Source organism: Panicum virgatum, chromosome 4N, assembly GCF_016808335.1.
Source record: "Panicum virgatum strain AP13 chromosome 4N, P.virgatum_v5, whole genome shotgun sequence".
In the NCBI taxonomy this organism is placed as follows: Eukaryota; Viridiplantae; Streptophyta; class Magnoliopsida; order Poales; family Poaceae; genus Panicum; species Panicum virgatum.
This window is the reverse complement of record NC_053148.1, coordinates 24,814,291-24,836,537: the sequence shown is the minus strand read 5'-3', so window position 1 is coordinate 24,836,537 and position 22,247 is coordinate 24,814,291.

Sequence of the window (22,247 nt, the reverse complement as noted above, 5' to 3'; positions counted from 1 at the left end):
AAGCCCCTCGCCGACCCCTGCGCATTGCCGGAGCTTTGTGAGGTGGTGAAGTTCGACACCGGGCACATCTACCTCCCTCCACCCCGCGCTGTACTGGGATTTTTCCTTGCCGGAAAGACACCAAGCCGCCGCGCCACCACGAATTTGATGCTATACCGCCGATCTCCGACGCCCGCGCGTCCCTGCAGCTTATCGTGTTGGTGAGGCAACTCCCTGAGCCTGTTTCCCCTCCGTTCCTCCCTCTGCGCTGCGTTAATTTTGCTCGCCGTCATGTACTGTTGCGCCGCCGTGCCACCCCGCCGTAGGAGACCCCGCTCCACTCGCTGTAGACCGCCCTGAACCCGTGAGTAGTTTGCCCTTGTCTCGTGCGTGCCACCCGAGCCCAAACCGTGGCCGAGAACGCGCTTGCGCGTTACTCCGGCAACGCGCCGCCGCAGAACGCCAGTTCCGGCGACCGGCGCCGCCGCTCCGCGCGTCCAACCGATCCCGGCCGCTAGATCTTGATCCAACGGCCAGAAACGCCCGAGCCCGAGTCAATCCAGGCAGATACCGGTCAGCGTCAGTAGATTTTGCAAAAGAGACCCTGGCTTTCATAGAAATAAACCCGCCGTCCTTGGTAGTTGAAAAATAATTCCAAAACCACCCCTGTTTTTACGTTTTAGACCCTGAACTTCTTTTAAATGGAACCCGCAGTCCACCCGGCCATTGCCCTTGGTCTTTTTGCACGCTACCCCCTGTGTCTAACCATTAATTATGTTTTAGTCCTCGGTTTTTCCAGAAAACCCCCTGAAACTCCAGTTTTCTTACAATTAAGCCCCTAGAACTTGTTTTTAACCTAGAATACGCGTTTTAGCTCCGTTTTTAGCGTTCTTTATGTCCACGCGATCGTTGTAACGCGTAGAATAGTTCTAGCTTAGTTTTGTTTGCTGTTTTTATGTATTGATGTACTGTTTCTTAGTTTTTGCTATTGTTTGCATGTATGTTTATGTTGTGTACTGTTTTTGGCCATGTGATCGTGAGTAGACGTTGATCCATCTGAGGAGACCCAGTATCAGTACCTGGAGCAGTATCCGTCTTCAGATCAGTTTGAGCAGCAGCAAGAGCAGTACGAGGAAGGCAAGTATAACATGAACAACCTATCATCTATAAATACAATTTCATACTGCATTTTAATACTGTATGTCTATAAGGATTTCCTAGCCACTTTATATCCTTTATATATACCTTTGGGTTGCATTTTGGTTAGTTGTGCTAGGTTGCTGCGCTATAACACACTTTGGTCCTTTTTAATTAATTTGATTAATGGTTTACTTGAACTTAATTCTGAGAGTGGCACTCTGTGTGGCTTGAGTGGCTCACGTCTCGTTAAAAGTTGTTTTTGTAGAAACATGGTTTAGGGGGCCAGCACGGTGCTTAGTGCTTGGTTGGCCACTCTCCATAAGGACCGGTTCATAGAGCGACAACCTGGGACAACAGCGCTACCACAAGGCTAGAATGGGATAGACTTGGCGTAATAATTAGATCTTTTTGGTTTGGAGTAACTTACCTGCGGGGCAAGAGTAGTAAGCTTCAATGGTCCCTGCTCCTCCGGCTTGGTCTGTGCTTGGATTGCGCTCCTATGCTTGTACCCCCGGAGGTGGGCCCCATCGTCGCCGACCTAACTCTCGCGGTTACGCCTTACCAACGAGATTCTTTTAAAAGGCCTCGTAGTGAGTCGCTAGTCATCTCACCTAAGGAAGTGTGATGGACAACTGGCGTAGCTCACGACTTGTGGGTAAAGATGTGCAACCTCTGCAGAGTGTAAAACTGGTATACTAGCCGTGCTCACGGTTATGAGCGGCCCAGATCCTCCTTTTGATTAGTGGAGTTATCTCCTTCCGACGAGGGAGGTGCTTCTCGGGGTTACCTTGGTGGCTTGGTCTTGGTTTGGTTCTCAGTAGTATCATAATTAATTCTGATTAATTACTATGTAACTGGGTTAATGGTAATTCATCAACTCGTAGTAAATAGCTTTAATAAAATTTTGCCAACACTTAAAAGCTAATGCAGTTGAGTCAGCCAGCCTAGAGCCTCATAGTTTGTGTTATACTTGTTGAGTACAAGTTGTGTACTCACCCTTGCCTCTTCTCTACTTTTTCCTCTTGGCTACGCTACTGCTGCTCAGTTCCTGCTGACACGAGGGAGTTCGTCCAGCGCTACCAGGACTACGAGGACTTCTAGGTGTTCGTCTCCCAGTCGACGTCCCTGTGGCGCCCTGCTTCAGCTTCGGAGAGCTTTATTCGTATTTTGTACTTCGCTTCCGCTGTATCAGACATTTATGTCATTATTGTAATAAATAACTCTCGTATTCGCTTTATTATGTCTTTTTACATGATATGTGCTATGATATACTGTTCATTCTGTTGTATATACGTGTGACTTGATCCTGGCACGTATATGATTGCTCGGTTTATGTTCTTTTATAAACCGGGTGTTACACCAAGTTATTGGGAGGCTTGTTCTGAAATAGGTAAATGGAAAATAGAATCCAAATCCTGTGCCATGATGATTTCTTTGACTGAAATGTCCGGATTAATAGCAAAAGAGAAGAGCCTCGGGAATTTTTCAGATAGAATAGCAGTGGACCAAATCTCCAATGGTGCATTTAGCAATTCCCCTATAGAGGACATTATGTCTTAAAAGGTATTTCCACCAGAATGAGCCAACTTCAGAAGAAGCATGTGGAACTCTGAAAGTATAGTATCTATTCCAGATAAGAGTCACCCAAGGGATATCCTTCTTGCTATAGAATTTGTGGAGTTGCTTTAAGAGTAGAGCATCATTCTGTAATCTTAAGTTCAGCACACCTAAACCACCTTTTTTCTTCGGTTTTTGGACCATGTGCCAAGCTGCTAAATTTCCACCCTTTTTGGAGGCATCATTACCACGCCAAAGACATTGCTTTCGGGCTCTATCAATATTTTCGATGACACCCACAGGGAGTTTTATAGAGCACATGTTATAAGTTACAATGGGGGATAGGACTGAGTTAATCATTTGCAGATGACCAGAATATGACAAATAGGAGGAAAAGGCTGAAAGTTTTCTCTCCACATGGTCCATCAAAGGTGTAAGATCCTCCATTCTAGGCTTTGTGGTTCCCATGGGCAGACCAAGATAAGTAAAGGGCATTGAAGCAACTTGACAACCAAGAGCTGTGGCTAGAGCATTGACATCCCCATCTTGAACATTGATTGGAATAATGGAGGATTTGTGGTAGTTAACTTTCAAGCCAGTGGACTCAACAAAGATATCCAGGAGGGTTTTGAGATGTTGCACTTCAGTTAAATCAGCTTTGAGGATCAAGATTGTATCATCAGCATATTGGACCACCGGGAAATCATTATTGGCATGGGGTATTGGCATAGTGAGATGTCTATTTTGATAAGCATCATTGATCACAAATTGAAGTAACTCTGCAGCAATAACAAACTATAGAGGAGAGAGGGGGTCTCCTTGCCTGACTCCTCTCTTACACTTAAATAGTTTTCCTGGCACCCCATTGAGAAGTATGGAAGAATAACCAGAAGAGAAGATCAGGTTTATCCATTCCAACCATTTTGCAGGGAAGCCCATATGACTCATTACTTGAATTATGGCATCGTGCTCGATAGTGTCAAAAGCTTTGGCAAAGTCCAACTTGAGAATTATGACAGGTCATTTACTCTGCTGGCATTGGTGAATATATTCAAAGCACCAGGCAATGCAATCCTGGATGGTTCTAGATTTGATGAAGCCATATTGATTTGCATGCAAAAGAAACAAGATAATTTTCTGTAATCTCTCAGCCAAGATTTTAGTCAGGAGATTAATGCTGCAGTTAAGCAGAGAAATGGGTCTGAAATCATTTACAGTCTCAGGTGTTGGCACCTTTGGGATAAAAGTGATGTAAGAATTGTTGATACTCTCTAGGTTGATATTGCCATCAAAAAAATCCTGACCAACTTATAGAAATCGTCTTTATTCAATGGCCAACATTTTTTTAGAAACATTCCATTGAATCTATTAGGGCCTAGAGCTTTATCCAATGGAATAAGCTTGATGATGCTATCTATCTCCTCTTTTGTAATAGGATCAATAAGACAATCCAAGTCTACATTTAGATATATCAATGATTGGAGATCAAAGGCCATGTGAGGCTGAAGAGAGACACCCATTCTCTCTCCGAAGGCAACTAAAAGAAGAGCTGCTTTGCCTACATGATCTGTCACAAAATTGCCATGGTCATCCTTCAAATGAGTAATAGCATTTCTTCTGTAAGAGACAGTGGCCATGGCATGAAAGAACTTGGTGCATTCATCACCCAACTTAATTTTGTTTATTGTGAACCTCTTTTTCCAATAGAGGTTTTTGTATCTCAACAAAGTCTGCAAGTGCTTCTTAATGATGACTCTGCAATTCCACTCAGGAATGAACAAGGATCTACAATCTTCCACTGCATCTAGGAAGAAAATAACCTTATTACACAAGCTGATTAGCTGGGAGAGGTTAGATAATTTTTTACTCCAAATTTTCATACTATATCTCGTGTTCTTGAGCTTGCCAGCAAGGACAGAAGCTGCATCTCTGTCATTCCTAATTTGCTTGCTCCACCCCTCAAGTACTGTTTCATGGAAACAAGGATGATCTAGCCAGAAATTTTCAAATATGAAGAGATTTGTTTTAGGGATATTAGTGCCAACAACAATCTTACAGGGGATGTGATCTGAGGTGATTTTGGCCAGAGGAAGCACCATGGTGTTTGGATAGGCAAGAGTAAAATTAACTGAGGTAAAAAACCAATCAAGCTGTTCCAAGAGTGGATCAGACTGCATATTACTCCAGGTGAAAGCTCTTCCCTTTAAAGGAAGCTCAACTAGACCTAAATGGCCAATCACATCGTTGAAAGTAAGGGTATCCTGAACATTTCCACCAGGTTTATTTCTGTCCTCAAGAGATCTATAAATGTTGAAATCTCCTACGAGGAGCCAGTTTTCATCTATGCCAATTAAATGTGAACCAAGCCAGAGAACAAAATCAGAACGAGTGGGCTCAGTGCAGGGACCATAAACTGCAGTTAATTTCCAAGAGTCTGAATTCAGCAAGGAGGTAAAATTAACTGTTAAGCCGAAGGACTGTTTATCAATTGTGATGCCAGAGAAGATGGCACTATTCCAAACAAGGAGAATGCCCCCCGAAGCCTGTTGATGCTCACTAACGACCATTTACAGGCATCAACTTGATTAGAAAATCACGAGAGTTTGCATTTCTTACACGCATCCTTATCCAATAAAGTCCCTAAACTACACTTTACCTTTTAGAATATGCAAGTTATGTTTTCAAGCTAATATGCAGGTTACAAGCACACTTTGGCCCGACATAAAATCACAAAAATTATCAGAGCACCGATTAAGGCTCAGATGGACCAAAAGTGATGCAAGAACCTAATTCAAACAAGTCAAGATAGGCCAACCCCAACGTGGATCAGACAAGGAGGCCCAAGACAACATGCCAGAAGAAGTTTGGGACGGTTGGTGTCCCGGGCAGGCCGACCGACCTACCTGGTCGGGCGACCTGGCCCGTGGGCCCCACCACCTCAACCAGGGCACGTGGCGTCTCCCCATTGGTCCCATACGTTGGTTGTGAAGGCTTCACAACGTGGCTCCCTACTATAAATACAAGGGGGCTGGAGAATAGGACACACACACAGCACACACCTCTCATCTCCTCTCTTGCATTCCTTGCATAGTCTTTAGGCTTAGTGGAGTTTAGGAGAAGTCTAGGAGTCATCGAGTCGCCGGAGTTGCTCGAGAGTCTGGTATGGGTTTATCTCTAGCTCTCTCTTGTAATATTCGGTCATTTGTAATAGAATTAGACTATAGTTACCGATATCTGCTTGAAGTATATTCTGAGTTATCGAGTATATGCTTCTTGTCATGGTTGTGTAATTATTCAATGCTTGCATTGCATGATCGCCCTGTGCTAGAGATGGTTAGTCTTTTGTTCTTAGAACTCTATCAACTGCTCCAGTATTCGTATGATTGCTCTAGTGTGATGTCTGTCCATCCGAAGGGTGGGGGCTCCGTGCGGGACACTAGAGTACCCCTTACTAGTATAGACATGGTGTCTAGATTAGCTAAGAGTTGCTGGATATCAACTATACCCACGGTTTGTAGAGGTAGCCGGCAGGTGGTGACAGTCCTATTCGAGCCTTTTAGTAATCCTCCACGTTCGGTATGGGGGGTAGGAGGTACATAAAGTCGCTGGGGTGTACGGGCTCCTCCCGTTACTTCAATAGCGATCTCCCTGTTGTGTAATTTAATCTCTGACGAGCTAACCAATGAGAAAGTATAGATATAGCTAGCCTAGCACCGCTGAGTCGAGCTCTGACTTTTACCTTGCTCCCGTCCTAAAGCATCTTTTATCTTTTATTTATCCAAGAGGGTAGTTTGTGTGTGTGTCACACTACTTCCTACCATGTTATTATCTTACCCCTGTTTATGCATGAGAATATCCAATCTAGATAGAGTTCACCAACTAATCTATATATCTTCTCACTCATCGCCTTCCCTGCGGAAATATAAATGACACCCTGGTATACTCCCGGGTAAAATGCTACAGCGGTATTCCGTGCGCTTGCGGATTTATTCGTGGTTCATGAAATAGTGCCACCCCAAATTGGCGTTTGCGGGTGTCATCACTGGTGACGTTGGTAGGCGCCAACAAGCATTTTTGGCGCCGTTGCCAGGGAAGGAATAGAGTGAAATATATAGACAAAGTTGTGAACAAAATCGAAATTGGTATTTGCTTGCTAAACAGGCTAACTTGGCTTTGTTTTCTTGTCTTTGTTGATATGTAAACAGGGTAGTGTATGACCGGTTTCGACTTGCCGCAAAACTTTCATTCTAATCTAGAGTCACTTTTGAGGAGGATGCGAGCTCTTCTCGTATCACCTCGGAGATCACTCTCGGCAGTTGATCCAGTCATCGCATCGTCGTCAGCTCCTAGAGCTATGGCCCAGAAGACACTCCGTGATTACTCCGCTCCATGCTAACCAGGTCCCCATCGGGCCCGAGGTTAACACCGGAGGAGAAAATTTCAAGATCAAGACGGGTCTCATTACGATGGTGCAGGCCAACCCATTCTGTGGCAAGGCCAATGAGGATGCCAGCGCTCATCTCCAGCAGTTCCTGGAGCTCTGCAGTACTTTTGTTATCAAGGGTGTATCGCAAGATGTAATCCGGCTCCGTCTGTTTCCGTTCTCTCTCTTGAGGAGAGCGAAGCAATGGTTTTATGCTAACAAGGCTACTGTGGATACTTGGGACAAATGTGCCAAGGCGTTCCTCTCGAAGTTCTTCCTGACGGGCAAAACCAATGCTCTTCGTGGTCGGATTTCGAACTTCCAGCAGGCATCAAATGCGTCAATTCCGGAAGCTTGGGAGAGGCTTCAGGAGTACATTCTGGCGTGTCCGCACCATGGAATGGATAATTGACTCATTCTATAGAACTTCTACAACGGGTTGACACAGTCATCCCATGATCATGTGGATGCCGCTGCGGGTGGAGCTTTCTTCTCGCTGACCATTGAAAGAGCTACATCATTGATCGAGAAGATGGTTTCCAACCAAAGTTGGAGCGATGATCGCCTCTAACCGCGCCAGCGAGGTATGCACTCCGTCAAGGAGGCCGACATGCTCGCTCTGAAGATTGATCTCCTCCTCAAGAAATTTGAGGATTATTCCCAAGATAAGGCTCAGATGCAAACACTTCAAGCCTTGGAAACTCGCATGACGTGCGAGGTCTGCGGGAATGTTGGACATTCGGGCGACAATTGCCTAGAAACCCAAGAAGAAGCTCTATTCCTCAATGGCAGCAATGGGTTTCGTCCACAAGGAGGTCAGGGGTGGAATCAACCATGCCCATATTACCAATGAGGTAATGGGAATTCGAATTCTTTCGGTCCTAACCAGCCTACCTCGAGAGATCTTGTCTACGGCCAAGCGAAGATCAATGAGTCCCTTCAGAAGAAGTTAGCCGCTATAGACAAATCTATGGAGACCATCCATGCCAAGATGGACAGATTCTCCACGGCTATGAAGAACCAGCTGAGTTTCAATAAGGCGCTAGAAACTCAATTGGCTCAACTAGCTGCTGCTACACCTGCTACTGAACTAGGGAAGATTCCAGGGCAACCCGAGTCTACTCTAGAAAGCGTGAATGTCATCAATGCTATGTGAAAAGAGCCCCTTAGCAGGACACCATACAGCTATGCAGAGAAGTTCACACACCCAAGAAGAGGTGCGTGGGGCGAGTTAGCGGCCACAATAAGAGAAGATCCCGAAACCCTAGTGATCAGCTGCTCAATCTCTGTTTATAAATTTGATCATGCCCTTTGTGACCTTGGAGCCAGCGTCAACATCATGCCCAAGGTAACTTTCGAGAAGCTAGGCTATCCATCAATTTCCCCTACCACTATGTGTGTTCAGCTGGTAGATTCCACGATAAGATATCCAGAAGGAGTTGTGGAAAGGTTAATGGTAAAAGTCAAGAATACCTACATATTGGTGGACTTCGTAGTCCTTGATATGGAAGGAGATCTTGGAATTCCGCTCATACTTGGGCGACCATTCCTCAAGGATACAAATGTCAGAATTGATGTGGGGAGAGGAAGAATCAGCCTCCGTATCATGGGAAAGACCAGGAAATTTAAGTTCCAAAACAAGAGAGAGGTATTTCTGATTCATGAGGATAGTGAGAAACAAGGGCTATGGGCAGAGCCCGATTGGGATGATCAAGACTATCACCCCTCTTCCAAGCCAGCTTGGGAGGATTGGGAAATTCATACTCCACCAACCGAGCCAATGGAAGATGATCAGAAGGTCCCTGACTTCATCGCCAATACAGTATGGGAAGATCTAGAAATCATCTATCCAGCATCCGAGGATCCTGTTCCTGTGCCGCCTATGCCACCAAAGAAGACCAAGAAGGTATGGTGCAAGAAGAACAAGACGTCATCGACCGCTACTACTTCTCCAGGTACGGACAAAACGACCTCAACCTGATCAGGTATGGAGAAAGGTCCTACTTTTCGGACCCTAAACCAAGAGCTAGCTTGGGGGAGGTTCCCTCCCCTAAGTCAACTGTATCCCTTTATTTGCTTTCAATAAAATTTGATAAAAACTTTTAAAAACAAAATAAAAATTTACTACTTTATTTCCCTTTCCATGATGCGCGGTAAGAATGTTTTAACTCCCTTTTGATAAGTTGAAAGGATGGGTTTTGCTTTGCTCTATCATGTCTGTTGTGCCTAGTTTGAAAATAAGAGTTCTCTTGAGTTTATATTTGTTGGTTATACAAATATTTTGCCAATAAACCTGAATGTTCCCTGGGTTGCATATGCTTGATCCGAGTCTAAGTTGTTGTGAGTTCAGATATGGTAAATAAGGTTATGCAAGCTTGTTCTAGTGATGCTTGAAGTCTAGAGTTGTTTTCAAAAAAAATTTAAAAGGCAAGTTCCCCAGCGATATGCAATGTCCTACCAGAGCCATATGGCATATTCCATGAAAAAAAACCTTATTGAGGGACCGAAACTGGCGACCAGAGGGGGGGTGAATAGGAGCCGATCAAAATTTCTTTCGAAATTGATCCGTCGTCCTATATCCCGAAAATCACCACAAACCCTCAAATCCTAGATGAGGTGTGGAGTAGCTATAGAAGAGCTAAACCAACACAAATCACCCCTAGGAACGAGCGAGAGAAAACACAGAAGCTATCGAGAAAAACTGCAGCCTCACAGTCAGGGACCGGTCAGACCGCTCGCTCTGGGCGGTCAGACCGGTCGGGCTGGATTTGAAATTCCAGACCAGTCAGACCGGTTGCACCGACCGGTTAGACCAGTTTCTGCGACCGGTTAGACCGCTTTTGCCCAGAACAGAATTCCAGCCCGCGAACTCGAGGTGATTTCAAGATTACTCGTTCAAATCATCACCAAATGATCTCAAAATTTGCAGGGAGGTTCCTGGGATAGAGACGAACCTCTCCACAAAAAGAATTAACCCAAAACGTAAAGGATCACTAGAATTTCAAGGGGGAAAGATGCAAAAGAGGGTTTTCCAAAAATTCCAAAAACTTCAAACAGAGGGACTCAAGATTCTCGGGGGTTTAGCTCTAGGCTAGATGGTCGAGATGCAAATCACGGAGTCCCTAAACCCACCAAGAGAAAGCTTTGATCCCAAAACCACCGAAAGAGAGGAAATCAATCCAAGAACAAAAGATGAATGGGAACACAAGAGAGCTGCTCAAAAGGGTCCTCGATTTCATTCAAATTCATCGTGATTTATAGAGGAATTCACCTATACAAGAGCTAGACCTCCACCCATTCATCCACCCTCGCAAATTTGTGGACCTAGCTATAATCTAGACCACTTTGCCATGGAGACCTCGGCCTAACCCTAGAACAGAGAGAGAAGCAAGGAAAAATAGAAAAGGACTCGTGGCTTGGATGCTCAAGAGACTCAACCAGCCATGGGCTGGTGGGGGTATTTATACCCGCCGAGACTGGTCAGACCGGTTCCATGGACCGGTCAGACCGGTCGGTCTGCAGCATCCCCTTGTACACGATCTCATCTGACGGTTGAGGTTCTTTCTTCGAAACGAAGTCTTCTCCGCGATGCTGCCATGTTGATGAAGATCCGGTTCACGGTTTTTGAGGGTCCGCGAAACCCGGGTAGGTGGCCGGTTTTGAGAAAACCTCCAAAACTCCACGCGTGGGAAGATTGCCGCCTCCACGCCGTGGCTTTAGACGCCGTTCCCACCTCGGCCTTCTGACGGCCTTAGACGCCGCCCGACGCCCGTCACCTCCTCGCCCACAGTGAGGCCCTAGACGCCATCGACGCCCGTTCCTCCGCCAGTCCCGAGACCGACGCCCGTGCCTCCACGACTTGGCGTCTTCGACCGCCGTCCGCCTGCTTGGTTTTGTGGCGCAAACCAAGAAACCCGCCATCCGTCGCTGCTTGCGCCCTTGATCTAGGAGTGGACGCCACAGCTGCCGCCCGGCCTGAACTCCTCCACGGCAACTCTTCGTTGACACGTGATGCCTGTGTACCTACAACCAAAGACCAAGCACACGATCACACCGCACGGTTGACAATTCACTCAACACAGCCAGGAGTGAGTACAGCTCATTCCTCGATCTCCCCCTTGATGAGTGCATTTTCAACACACCACCTGTAACCAGAGAAATGAAAAGTAAAAAGAAAAGCAAGAGAGTGAAGAACTCAAGCAAGTTACAAAAAGCTCAGAAAGGCAAGAACAGTCACTTACTCAAGCACAGATCGATCCCCTAAGACAAGGGCAACGGCTCAACGCAATCGATCAAAAACCAAGACATGACTCCTCAAAGACAAAGGTAATGCTCGACGTAGTCATGCAAGAAGCAGAGGGAAGGCGAGGAAAGATTTGGAGCCAAAACAAAGCAGACACTCCCCCATGTAAAGCCTTTCCCTCTCACAAGTGCAACTCTCCCAAAATGATGCACTCTCAAAGCCCTGTGCGCAACAAGTTTTTCAAAAATCAAACAAGTCTCCCCCTTGTTCGATCACTTCTCTCCCAAAAATTCTCCCCCTTGTTGGCACATGCACACATCAAGTCTGGTGAGCTCGCTGCGCCGCCGCGATTCCTCGCTGCCGGTTAGTTTCTGGCCCTGCTGACCCTTGCGCATCCTTTTAGCGCTGCCCTGAAGCCGCCGGACCTCAACATCGACCACGCTCCGTTGCATCTCCGGCCGGTCTGAATCCTAGGTGAGCACCGGACCGACCCGCTCTACCTTTTGCGCTAGATCTTAGGGCCAGTGGCACACCCTAGGTACCGGAACACCGGTCACCGGCACAGAAGCCCCTGGAATCCCTGTTTTCTTGCAGTTTAGCCCCTGGGCCTTGTTTTAGCCCTAGTTTTCGCGTTCTAGCTCCGTTTTAGGTGTTCTTTATGTCCACGCGAACGTTGTAACGCGTAGAATAGTTCTAGCTCAGTTTTGTTTGCTGTTTTTATGTATTGTTGTACTGTTTCTTAGAGTTCTCCTTTGTTTGCATGTATGTGTATGTGCTAGACTTGTCTTGGCGTTACGATCGTGAGTAGACGTTGATCCTTCGGAGGAGTACCAGGAGCCACCTTCCGCGGGACACTTTGAGCAGCAGGCGCACTTTGTGGAAGGCAAGTATAACATGAACAACACCTATCACCTTTAAATACAATTTCATACTGTATTTTAATATTGTATGCCTATAAGGACTTTCCTAGCCACTTTATATCCTTTATATATATATCCCTTGGGTTGCATTTTGGTTAGTTGTGCTAGGTTGCTGCGCTATAACACACTTGGTCCTTTTTAATTAATTTGATTAATGGTATATGCAACTTAATTCTGGGAGTGGCTCGCTTGAGTGGCTCACGTCTTGTTAAAAATTGGTTTTTCTAGAAACATGGTTTAGGGGGCCAGCACGGTGCTTAGTGTTTGGTTGGCCACTCTCCCTAAGGACCGGTTCATAGAGCGACAACCTGGGACAACAGCAGCTACCACAAGACTGGAATGGGACGATCTTGGCTTACTAATTAGGTCTTTTTGGTTTGGAGTAACTTACCTGCGGGGCAAGAGTGGTAAGCTTCAATGGTCCCTGCTCCTCCGGCTTGGTCTGTGCTACGTGTCTTGTACCCCCGTGAGGTGGGCCCCATCGTCGTTGATCCAACTCTTTGCGATTATGCCTTACCAACGAGATTCTTTGTAACGGCCTCGTAGTGTGCTTGCTAGACATCTCACCTAAGGAAGTGTGATGAACAACTAGCATAGCTCACGACTTATGGGTAAAGATGTGCAACCTCTACAGAGTGTAAAACTGGTATACTAGCCGTGCTCACGGTCATGAGCGGCCCCGGATCCTCCTTTTGATTAGTGGGTTACCTTGGTGGTTTCGGTGTGGTCCTCAGAAGTTCTTAATTAATTTGATTAATTTCTATGCAACTGGGTTATGGTAATTTCATCAACTTGTAGTAATTAGCTTTAATAAAATTTTGCCAAGATTAAAAGCTATTGCAGTTGAGTCAGCCAACCTTAGAGCCTCATAGTTTGTGTTATACTTGTTGAGTACAAGTTGTGTACTCACTCTTGCCTACTATACTCTTTTCATCTTGTTCTCTTTGGGAATACCCTACTGCTGCTCAGTTCCCGGCGACGCGGAGGAGTTCACCCGGAGCCACCATGAGTACGAGGACTTCTAGGGGGTCGTCTCCCAGTCGACGTCCCTATGGCGCCTAGCTTCCGAGAGTTCCGTACTTGTTTTACGCTTCCGCATACTCTGTATCAGACATTTGTCATTTATGTAACAAATAACATTCGTACTCGCTTTATTATATCTTTTACGTGATATGTGCTGTGATATACTGTTCATTCTGTTGTATATACGTGTGACTTGATCCTGGCACGTATATGATTGCTCGGTTTATGTCCTTTTGTAAATTGGGTGTTACAACAGGGTATATCAATCGAGTCTAGAGCTAGCAAGTTCAGTTCAGCAAAAATAAAAGCATCACCCATGATCTAGCAACAGCAATTAGGAGAAAGAAAGCAGTGCTAGCAAAACTCATACAAGGTGATCCAAAGCAGCCAATATATTTTATCATGAACCAAATCTGCATCTTAAAACTTGCATGAGAATTTTAACAAGTTATATCAAGTAAGTGATTCTACCAGGGGTTGAAAGCTTGTCATGCTTTACTTAGCAGCGAGTCAGAAGCTTAAGGCATTCGCTTGAGTCATGCACAGCCTTGCCCGGGTTCCCACTAGTGCTATGTGAGCCGTCCCAAAAGCTCGATCAGTGCAACAAGCAATCCCACCTGGATCTTTTCATTCCATTTCAGACAAATTTTGAACAGATTTAACAATTTTCGCTCATGTCAAAGATCAAAAGCCACACTAGCATGAATAAGATAGCAAAGCATATCAATACATCCTAACATGCTAGTAGCCAAGATAGGGTGATCATGTTTTCATATTTTTCAAATCAAAATAGCTTAACTTAGATGATATGACATATACTGTAGAGCAAGCTACACATGATCAAGTCTAAGAAACTACACTAGCAAGCACCAGAGGATCATAACAGTGTATACAAGAATGCCAGTGTAGTGAAGCAATACAAAATGCAAACATGTACAATGCAAATGCATCTATCAGAAGCTAGAAAGCGAAGAGAAACGAAAACAAAAACCTACAAAAAGCTAACCAAAGAGAAGTCAGCGATCAAAAGGGGTAACAAACCCCAAGCTCCCCTCACAAGCGAGCAAAGGTGTTCTGCTCAAGTGGTTTGGTGAGGATATCTGTAGTTTGCCTCTCTGAAGGGACATGGTTCAAGTCTATGTGGGCTCTCTCATGGTTATCGCGCAGGAAGTGGAACCGGATATCTATGTGTTTGGTTCTGGAGTGTAGGACAGTGTTCTTTGCAATGCTAATGGCAGACATGTTGTCTACAAAGATGGGAACCCTACCAAAACTCAATCCATAATCCTGCAAGGTCTGTTTCATACAAAGGATCTGGGAGCAACACCTAGCAGCGGCAACATACTCAGCTTCTGTGGAAGAAAGCGCTACGCTAGCCTGCTTGCGAGAGGACCAAGACACCAAAGATGTACCGAGAAATTGACAAGTGCCGGATGTCGACTTGCGATCCAACCGACACCCACCAAAATCGGCATCAGAAAAGCCCACCAAACTAGAGAAGAATCCGCAGAGTACCAGAAACCAAACTCAGGGGTGAATTTCAGATACCTGAAGATGCGTTTCACCACCTGCCTGTGGGAGGTGCGCGGCGAAGCATGATACCGCGCACAAAGGCCGACACCGAACTGAATGTCTGGCCGGGTCGCCGTCAGGTACAGGAGAGAGCCGATCATGCTCATGTACTCCTTCTGGTCCACCGCCTCATCGTCCAAGTCCTCATCAAGCGTCGTCGATGTGCTGATCGGAGTCGGCTAAGGAGACAAGTCACTCATGTCGAACTTCCGCATTAAGTCCCTCGTGTACTTGGCTTGATGAACGAACGTGCCTTGGAAAGTTTGCTTGATCTGCAGCCTGAGGAAGAACTGCAGCTCACCCATCATGCTCATCTCGAACTCCCTGGACATCTGCTTAGAAAACTTGGAAACAAGAGCGTGAGAAGAGCCACCAAAGATGATATCATCCACGTATATCTGAACCAACAAAAAGTCAGAGCCAGAGCGCATGAGGAACAAAGTTTTATCAACACATCCCATTTTAAAACCTTGAGCAAGCAAGAAGTTTTTAAGCCTATCGTACCAAGCTCTAGGCGCCTGTTTCAAACCATAGGGGTTTTCTGCAAAAACCAGGGACCTATACATAATTAAACTATAGATCTGGGGTCTGACTTGCAAAACTGCAAGGGCTGGACTGCGGGTTCTAATACTGGAAAGTTCAGGGGGGCCTGTGCAAGATTTTAGGCCCATCTGTAATTACTTTTGAACACAGTGGACTGCGTGTTGATACTCATGAAGTGCAGGGGCTCTTTAGCAAAAGTGTCAGGGCGAAGGGGTATGTTTAGATCTGATCCACTGAATCTCGATCCGGCGGCTCAAATCTGATGGGTTCTGGATCTAATCATGACCACTGGCCTCAGATCGGATGGCTCAGGGCCATCGCGGGTAACGGCGGTGGCGGAGCTCGCCGGGGAAACAATTCCCGCGGCGGCGCCGCGCGGGGCTCGCCGGATTTCACCATTTCCGGTGTTCCAGGGTTCAAAATGGAGCGGGCTTGGGTCGGGGAGGCTCAGGAAGGCACGTGCGATGCACCTAGGGCATCTAAGCGGCGTGGCAAGGTGCGGAGCAGCGTGCACGGCCGCGGAGGCGGTCCTGGGGCGGCGGTCTTGCCGGCGAGCGCGCATTCGCGCGGCACTGAGCTTAGTTCAGGGTGGTACGGGTTTGGGGCACATGCACGAAGCAGCACTGAACCTATATGGAGTCTACGAGGGCTACCTGGCAAGGCCGTCACGCTCCGCCACGGCGGGGCGGCGCTCTGCGCGGCAGCCGCAAGCTAGAGCCGGCGTCCAGGGCCCTGTGCGCGATACGGGCTATGCTAGCTGGTCTAAAAGGGAGAGCGGGCGGAGGAGGTCCTCAATGAGGCCGGGATTGACCGGACGTGTGGCGCAGCAGGGTCGGCGGCGAGCTCCGGGCGATGGTCGCGGGCGGCGCTCGAGGAAGGGCCGAAGGCGTGCATCTCCCGGCGTCTGAGCTCCATGGGTGGGTGTGGTGTCGTGCTGCGAGGTTGGACAGTGGGTCAGGAAGGCGTGAGGTTCACCGGCGGCGAGCAATTGCTTGGGAGCGAACTCACCGGCGGTGATGGCTTCGGCGCGTGCAGGGCTTCGGATTGGGGAAAATGGGCTCGGGAAACTTTCGAGGCGGAGCTTCTGCGCGGCTTGGCTGGGGTTCCGGTGTAGCAGGGCGGTGTGGCCGCGGCGGAGCAGAGGCGCGGCGAGGCAGAGCGGCATGGAGGCGGTGGCTAGGGTTGGAGGCGGGTGCGGGGTGGAGAGATGGAGGTGCAGGGAGGGTCGCGGGGCTAATTAAAGGGCCCGGGGATCTTGGGGAGGTGTGCCCTGGAGAAGTCCCGGCGGAGATCGCGGGCGGTCGCTGCGCAGCCGGGGAAGGCGGGGTGGAAAGTGGGGGATGACGGGTGGGGCCCGGTTGGCAGCGAGAGGGAGAAGGCAGCGTCACGCGGGGAGAGCGGGCTGCGGGGTGAACGGCGCCGACAGGCGGGCCATGCTGGTCAGCGGGGGGGAGGGGGGGACGCGCGTTGCGGCTGCTAGACTGAGCGGAGAGTGGGGAGAGAGACTGTCAGGCAGGCCAGGCTTGTCCGCCAGAGGGGGGGCGCGCGCGGCTGATGCAGCGGCGAGCTGGGCTGAGCGCGGGAGGGTGAGCGGTGCTGGCCCGTGCGGGAGGGAAACAGGCCGCTGGGAAAAGGAAGACTGGGCCGAGGGAAAGAGTGGGCCAAGAGTGGACCGGGGTTGTTAAAGGGTTTGGGTTTTTCCTATTTCCTTTCTCTTTTCTATTTCAAACACCACTCAAACTATTTGAATTCCAATTCAAATTCGAATTCAACCCTAGCACTCAAACAAAAAGAACAATGCACCAGCATGAATGCAACAACAAAATTTTAACTTAGACAAATTTTAATTACTTGTGAGAGAAAATTAATTTCAATGCAAGTCTAAGCATATAAAACCTTAGAAAATTAAATAAAGCCAATTAAATTTATTATTAAATGCTGAAGTTTAATTTAGGGTGTTACACTTCATTATTATCCACACTTGTCTTGAGGAGAGCATCCTGTGTCATCTCACCAGGAGAAACACCACATTGCAAGCCCCAGCTCTGTAAAATTTCCAGAGGGACAGGAGCAGGAGGAGCTTCATCATAAGGCTTCGGTGGATTGTCAAGTGAAGGACCAGCAGTGGGAACAATAACAACTCGGCACTTTCTGCGTTTGTTTGGGGAGCCAGCTAACTGAATATGACGAAAACCCTCAGTCCTGTTAAGTCTTGGGCTCCTTCTGCTAGCAGCAGCAGTGAGGGATTTGTTAAGCTTGGATTTAGAGACAACCTCTGGCAAAGAAACTTTCCCTGTATGCTTTGGTGGAAGAGGAGCAGCATTAGTTGTTGTGGCAACAGCATCTAGGAAAGGAGTAAGACATTTCTTGGGAGGGGAAGGATTTTCCAAGACCATAGCATTAGAGTTGATAACAGAACTTGCAGTTTCAGTGGAAGGCTCAACAGCAGCATGCAACATATCCTGGACAGGATTGACCTCAACTTCAACTTTATTTGCTAGATTGTAAGTCTCAAAAACCACAGTAGTGGGGTTATCTTCTAAGCCAACAGCAGGGAGCCCAACAGCAGTAGCATCCAAAGAGGCAGTAGATTCAGACTGACCAATAGAAGGAAGCACAAAAGCAGTCGACCCAAAAAGGCCAGTGATAGCAGGCTGAGCTGTAGCCCACAAGGAAATGAGAACAGCATGTAAGCTAGGCCAGAAAGGAACAATGGCCATAGAGTTGTCTGAAGCCTCTGAAGCAGAGTGACCCTTGGATAAAACTGAATGCAATTGAGGCAGGGTGAATCTGTCAAGCACTAAAGGCAATTTGAGAGGCCTAGGTACTGCAGTAACATGAAGCCTTTGAAAGGCTGAAGCTTCAAGCTGTAGAAAAGTAGCATGCTGTAGAGTATCAGCAAAACATCTTCTAAAATCAAGATCTGAAGATGATGAAGAAGAAGAGTCATCATAATTCCCTGCCAAGACATCTTCTACTGTCAGAACAATATCTGTGCCATAAGCCCTGAGATATGAAGCACTGGACCCAGACTGATCAAAAGTAATAGATTCCTGTTCCTGGATTTTATCTTGGTCTTGACAACCTGATTCTGATCTTGATTTTCTACTGGCCAAGCATCCCAACCATCATCAGGCAAATCAGCAGCATCAACTGGAACTTGCAGTTCATCCTGAATATCTGCCATCTGTGTAGCATTAAGCCCATGATCAGCTTGAACTTGTTAAGCTGCCTCGTGTAATTCATGTTGCCATCCTTGAGGTGCATTTGGGTTTGCATCATTCACAAAAACCATTGCCCGGGTGTGGATTTCCATCAAAAGGCACTGGATCCTCATCTTGGGGAAAAATATCTGGGAACTGTCCATTCAGTATGAACACTGGCACCGACCAGGACCTAACAGCCCGACCAATGAGAGTACCTTGAGAGATGACCAAACTTCTAGGTACACGTTCTGGTGACAATAGCAGACATTTGGCCAAGACTCGAGATTTGTTAGGTCCCTCTAACCAATTCAGGAGATGCCCAAAAGGGGCAACAGTAGCTCTGACAAATTCAGGTAACTGATAATCAAGTGGAAAACTGAGGAACATGATCCAGCTCTCTCTATTATAAGCACAAGCCCTAAGATTCCTGGCTTCATCATGTTTTTGTACATGAATAAGCCACAGACCAAATTGAATAGGTGATGCATCCAGTAAAAATTCCCTCTGAACTTGGCTTTAAAACTGATAGAGCCCTAACCCCAACGGAGAGGGGAAAGCAGAAAGAACTCTCACCAGAAGGTCTTGCTGTAGAAAATCAGCCACCTCATGAAGAAGATCAGGTATCTACTGCTGGGTAGGTTCTGGCTCTAGAGCAAGGATGGCAAACTGCTCGTGGCGTCGCGGTGGTTTGCCTCCCAAAGCAACCCTAGGACGCGCCGGTCTTTGCCATCCATGATCGACGTGAAGTCCCTGAGGAACTAGAAGAGCTGGATTGCAAGGGAAGTTCGCCATTGGGGACAATGGCGATAGCGGGGTGTGCGGCGGCGATTGATCAGCACTGTAGCTTGGGGAAGGTGATGAGTCGCTAGTAGCACGCGGACTCTCCGAGGGATTTGCACGGGAATCAAGGGGAGTAACTTCCGGAGCACGATGGGTTGCACCATCTTGCTCACTTGGGCCAAAATGCTTGGGGGCCCAAACAAGTTTGGGCTTGTATTTTGCAAGACAATTCCAGGCTTTATGACCATAATTGAAACAGGATCTGTAGCACCAACAGCTAAGACACGAACGGGCTGAGTGGCCCAAAGCCAAGCAACGTGCACATACTCGAGAACAATCCAGGTTAGGATTCGAAAAGAAATTTGAATTATCCATTGAAACCTCCCTGATTAGCGGATCTGACTATGATGAAGAACAACCATGTTGATTCAAACGAAACCTCTGAAACTCATTGTCGAAATCAGCAGCAATCGGGATTGTGAAGGCACCAATCATCACGGAATCACTAACTTTCAATGGCTGATGCTTGCGAACTGGAGGAGACTGCACGAGTTTGGGCGCAAAACGAACACATCTGGTTCTGGGAGTAGCCTGGGAGGGTTTTTTGTTTCTACATGAATTAACCGTAATCCATTCACGTTCTTGTTCTTGCTCCCATAAGAATTTCTCGCGTTCCCAATGAGGAGCACCATTGCTCCAAAGGTGGAAATACACATCAAAGCAAGCACCAACGAAACGACGTAGATTATAAACCTTGAAACCCACTGACTTGCATGAGACCAAAAAATGAAAGTGACGATCACTTTGAAATTTGACGTGAAAACCAGGTGCAGAGCCACCCAAACAAGATTGCAGCATCAAAGCAATGTTGGGTATTTTAACGATGCGAATTAGATCCGCAAGCGCACGGATACCGTCGTAGCTTTCACCCGCGATTATTCAAGGGTATCATTTCCATAGGGAACGTGTGTGCACTAACTCCTAACTCAGTCGGTCCAAGGACACACCAAGATTAAGTGGCAAGGCTGGAGAGCATTCCTGCGGTAGCACTAAAGATGAGTTAAAGGTCGATCTCTCGGGTAAGACTCGCTTCGGGCACCGACTTACCCCTGAAATGGTCAGGAGACTCCGGCCAATGGCTCTATGCTATATCCGAATGTGGAGGACTACTAGGGACCAACAGGGCTGTCACCACTGCGGCCTACCTCACAGACCGTGGGATATAAGGCAAACGAAGGTAACACTTAGCATAGACATCATGCCTATGCTACTGATTACTACTGCAGTCTAACTATGTCTGATATCCCGCAGCAAACTACAGCACTCCGTATAAATAAGGAGCGATGAACCCGCGAGTAAGAGAACTAATCTCACCCATACAAAAGTACTATGCAATAAAAGAATCATAAGTACTAACTTACTCATACTAGAGGAAGCCAGCATCCGTAGAGGTATAAGTTGGAGAAGAGCGCCGACAGGCCAGTGCCCCTCCGAACTACTCCTCACCCTCCTGCTACTCTAAGCACTAGCCTAGGCAGCGCCTTGCCATTGCAATGGAGCACAAGTTCTACATGATGGTGGTGTGTTGAATGGGGGGCTCTCCTCCTCCTTATATAGCCCTCTAAGGGTGGATCTTCGCATCAGCTTTCAGGTTGGTACCATCCAGGGCTGGCGTAGGGAATGCGATGGGAGTTTGCAGGAGAAAGATGGGCCTGATTGGGTGAAGCACCCCGACCCGAAGATCAAGGCTAAACCATGTATTAATTACCGAATAAGGTCTCCGGTATAATACATGTTACATCAAGTGGAGTCCAGAGTCATACAGAGCTTTATTCAACATGTACACGAGGGATAAAGCGACAACACAGAGCTACACTGAGCAACCATAGGAATACGACTAGCATGACGGCATGGAGGACTAGCTCTTCATCCATCATGGCTCCACTTGATCAGCTTGGGTGCGGACACGATCTACTCGTAGTCTTCTGGCACAAAGTCAGGATCCTCTGGAGAAAAATCAACAGGGGTGAGTACAAAAGTACTCAGCAAGCTCCACCTCACCCTACGGGAGGGGAAATGACATGCACGACGCACATTGAACACAATGCATTAGCAATGCAACTAATGGTATGCAACCCCTTCCCGACACAACCCACAGTAGGTAGCTCACTAGTTGTCAGGACCACACCATAGCCTGCCCATACCGAGGGCACGGACCATTCGAATGGATTATACACTCTGCAGAGGTCATACACTGTACCCACACACTCGGCTGCCCGAACGGACAACCGACATAGCCGACACCCAGCCGTGGTCACGCCCCAGCCTGGCCGCACAAACCCTCGGGCCCTGACCCCAATGGTCTATACCCGTAAACCATCCCCACAATCGTCAGGCTAACCAGTGGGATTAGGCTAAGTCTGGCCCATACCGGAACCTGTGGTCGTACTAAAGTAAGCTAGGTGAGATGTCAAAACAACTCGGTCCTTATGGTTCACCAGGGCAGCAACCATCCTTCAACATGTCAACTCGAGCCTACCACCATGGTAGCACTCACCTGCCAGTCTACCACCACGGTAGCGCCGGCTCCAGCATACCCAGCTGCCCTGGTCTCAGCCAGATCAATTTGTATCCTATTCTCAGCTCTAGATATTCATGACTACTCAGATGCATGCATGAGCACACTCAATCACTCAAGTACTGGTATATGTAATCGATCCTAGACCCAGGCTACAGCTAAACGTCCTCACATGGATGCAACCGCTCACATAGGGGTCGGTGAAACTTGCCTTCGCTTGCGTACGCGTCGGCGGTGACGGTTTCCTGCTCGCGGTCCGGGTCTTCTGGCTCCTAGGCAAGCT